General features: G+C 39.0%; 1 long non-coding RNA gene across 1 annotated transcript in view; it reads left to right on the top strand.

The window, feature by feature from the left end:
* The first annotated feature begins 678 nt into the window (after positions 1-678).
* The window catches only part of LOC138027051 (uncharacterized), a 44,655-nt gene continuing 41,229 nt past the window's right edge, over positions 679-4,104 (top strand). The window contains exons 1-2 of the long non-coding RNA XR_011127397.1: positions 679-711; positions 2,364-2,399. This is a non-coding gene — a long non-coding RNA (uncharacterized lncRNA). The remainder of the gene's footprint in view (positions 712-2,363; positions 2,400-4,104) is intronic.

The following is a 4,104-nucleotide window of genomic DNA, read 5'->3' as shown; positions in this document are numbered from 1 at the left end:
TTCTATGTCGGTATTTTAAATTTACGTTACTCTAAAGTTCAGCCGGATATCATATCGGTTTCTGTGGGGGCATGAAATCTTGCTAATTTCGTGTTCTGTTTCTTTCTGTTGAGCTACAACAACAGTTCTTTCTTAACCACATGATTATGAATTTTTTCATTCAGACAAAGACTAACATTTCTTGCTAATATTGCTGTAAGGGTCCTACCTTTTACTTTAAGAATATTTCCATTTGGATTGAAAACGAGCTTTCTTAAATGGCATCTTGATAATTGCCAAAAACATGTTTGGAAAGCTCTGTCCTCATTTCCTCGGTGTTGTGGATGAATTGTCGAAAAAGATGTTGTTGTAGATTCCTGTAGCGGTTCACTTAAGTTTGTGTTCTAGTTCCACGTAGGTTTCAGGTTGTTTAGTCTCCGTCGTTGGTGACTGTTTGCTTGATAAATGACGTTAGTTTGAAGGCAATATTTTTTCCTTCGAGTGGGCATTCAGGCTTTTTTTCTACCATTGCAGGTGTCCCGTTGTGCGGTGCGTGAGTGTATTTGCATCTGAAAGAACGTGTTTTTTTTTGTGTGACGATATGATGGACTTTCATGTTTGGCATACATGAGGTAGCTTATAGCTTGAGTCTGTGTCTGTTGAAAATCTTGTAGATCGGATGGTTGTTCTGGAAAGCATTTTTTCGACGATATGTAGGAATTTTCTACCAAGGTTGGTTTTTGTGACGCTTGAATCGAAAGGGTGTTTTGTACCACGTAATGTCCCCTGTCCTCTTTCTTCTTTTGTTTTCGGAGCGGGCTTCTGGATTGAATGTTAGTTCTGGATGGTCATATCCACTTTCTTTGCTGCGTGTTGATTAACGGGCCAATTGATTCCGCTCGAATACTTCTTTGCTGCGATGAAATGTTAGTTAGAAGGTCTCTTGTGGTTGATGTTGAGTGGTATGTTTTGTCCAGGTATGCTGGGGGGTGGTTGCTTTGCCGGTGGACGTACGATAGTTTGTTGTTGGGCTTCATGTATGGTTTGTAGCTTCCATCTGTAAGGTCGAAGGTTACGTCAAGGAAGTGGACGATTTTTTTGTTGGCATCGATTGTGATCTTTAGGCCATTTGATTTAAACACATTGCTGACTTCTTTTTTGTTTTTTTTCAAGTTCTTTGGGGGGTGGCTTTGCAGACTGCAAGACCATCGTCACGGTACAATCCAACTTCATTTTATTTGAGATCAGCGATCAGGAGCATGTAAGTTCCTATCAATTCGCACGTTTCTGCTCCGTCGTATGAGCCCATTGTAACTAAATGTCGTTTGTGTTTCTTCTTGTCCATGGAGAGTCTTGGTGGTAAAGAGCGATTTTTTCGCGTGGATGATGATGTGGGGCTCTTGGTGGGTGATTGTACTGAATTTGGAGGCATAAATCTAATGCTTTTAGTAACAGGTCTTCAGATATGGATGGGTAGAAAATCGCACACGTCAAAGGTGATAAATGCGTGCTTTTCCTTTTCTGAGATTGCCTTGAACCATTCTATGGCGTTGTTAGTGCTTTTCCCACAGGTTCACTTTGGTTGCATGGATGACCTGTTTGTTTATGCATTAAACGATCATGGTTACTCGTGAAACCTACACTTGTTTAAAGTCATATATATATATATATATAAATATATATATCTCTTTGGCAGTTACAAAGCTTTTGCTTTCATGTCGCAAATTGAGCTCTCTACTGGGATGAGTCATTGCCGCCAGCAATTGCGCATGCTCACTAGCTCGCTAGTTTGAGCACTCTGGCATGGCTTAGATGTACCACATGTGTGGGACATTTGGGGTGGCTTTATAAGCTTAACCTCCATCTCAGACATCAGCACTGCACTGATGAGGCCCAGAAGGCCGAAACAGTACTGTCTGCAGTTAGATATAGCTCTTTGGCATTACAAAGCTTTTGCTTTCATGTCCAAATTGAGCACTCTACTGGGATGAGTCATTGCCGCCAGCAATTGCGCATGCTCACTAGCTCGCTAGTTTGAGCACTCTGGCATGGCTTAGATGTACCACATGTGTGGGACATTTGGGGTGGCTTATAAGCTTAACCTCCATCCCAGACATCAGCACTGCACTGATGAGGCCCAGAAGGCCGAAACAGTACTGTCTGCAGTTATAAATATATATATATATATTAAAAAGCTTTAGTTTAGCTTGTTATTGATCCTTGATCCCCGATCCCCAATCCCTCCCTTTCCCCCACCACCTATATTGCACATCATCATCTATAATTTGCCTTTAAACACCCCTTCACATGACATGATACCGTGCCTCAATGTAAAACTGTAAGATTACATGTAAACTATCTCTTTCCTTTTTACCACTTTGTAGATTATCTTCTGACTGTCTTATTTTGGTATAAATCAAGTAAGTATAATAGTTAGAGATCATGTAATTAAATGCAGTGTTCAATTATTGGGATTTTTTTTGTGTGAAATAACTTGTGTAATAGATTAGTTTGGATTTCAAAATCCATGAACTAACGCTGTGACGGATGGTTCAGGAAAAAACATCGAAATTTGATCTAAGTCTGCAACGTTATGAAAGGCCTGATAAAGTCTAGCTTAGCTGGTATTGCTTGTTCTTGATTTGTTGCGCCTCCTTCTGTGAACTGCACGCAGACTATAAGAAAAATGTACTCAGAAATGCATGGGAAATGAAAATATCTTAATCCCAGACTTCTTTTAAGCTGTAATCAGGCATAACTTAGCATAATATCTTATTATTTTTTGGTTGGATGACATGGTGTTACTCAAATTATTTACTTATTATTTCATTCTGACTTGATTTTACATGGTCATTATTAGTGTGTCGTACTACAGTACATGAATTACTAACTTAATAAATCGTCCTATACGTGAATATAAAGCTTACTTTGGTGGAGATTGTTATGATCAGCGGTAGTATTTATAAGGACATGCGCACTGCGCGGGGTGGATGAAAAGTGTTAGTGTTCACTTTGTATCTGTGTTTTATCTGCTTACATCGACCTAAAATAATGAGATTATACACAGAGATGACTACAAGTCTGTTGTAATAACATATTGCACATAGTTACTGGGGTTGTCTTTACATGTGGTGCATTCCATAAAACATAATAATGTTGATGAGTACTTTCCTCAGGACATTTTTCCAAACTTACGCATCACCAAAGCATAGAAATAGTCATTCTCTGACTCATTAATTATTCATGAGGGCGAAGAGAGCAACGTATTCTGGTCAGGTGGATGGGTTTAGAAACCTAATGAAAACGAGTTGAAAACACGGCCGTGTTTGAAACGATTTCAAACACGGATGCAAATTTTCTTTAATCTGCATATTGATGAAGCAACAAAAACACGTGGCGATAAACAACTTTATTAAATCACGCATTTTACGAAACAACCTTTAAACCTAAATTATTTACTGCTAACATTGAATGTAACAGTACAGTTAGTAAACTACCCAAAACAGAAAAGGCCATTCTTTTTCTAAATTTAAATTCTCGCTTAATGGTGGCGACCTCGTGTTTTGGTTCACTTTCAACCTTGCTGTACACGTCCGACCTAAAATGGCACTGACGTTAGAAATTTTATCAGACTAGATGCACACGTTACCTCGGAATAGCGCTGGCCACGCACTTTTCCTCTTCTTCGCTAGTTTTAGGAGGTCTAAATCTGCAGTGTCATTTGCTTTGCGAAGCAACGTGTTCGCTCAGAACTGACAAACAGCTAGGTAACAACATGACATCAGTTGATGAATATTCAAAAATTGTCACAGCGCAGCAATTAGGTGATAGGAGCATGCACATCATGCACATTTTTTTGAGGATCATGCACATTTCACGTCTCAAATAAAATAGTTGAACTGAGGAAACGTATTCAAATGACAATTTAAACTAATTTTCTTTTGTTGGAGAAGTGATTTCAAAAACTCGTGCTTCGTGTTTCATCGGGGTTTCAAACACTCGAAAACGATAAAAGCACTCGGCCTGCGGCCTCGTGCTTTCAAAATTAATATGCATTGGACCTATGATCGTGATATTTAATTTATTTTTGTCAATTCAAGGAAAGTACACACAATATTGTGCCAT

Source organism: Montipora capricornis, chromosome 12 (genome assembly GCF_036669925.1).
Source record: "Montipora capricornis isolate CH-2021 chromosome 12, ASM3666992v2, whole genome shotgun sequence".
NCBI classification, from domain to species: Eukaryota; Metazoa; Cnidaria; class Anthozoa; order Scleractinia; family Acroporidae; genus Montipora; species Montipora capricornis.
This window is presented reverse-complemented; position numbering and strand designations above follow the sequence as displayed.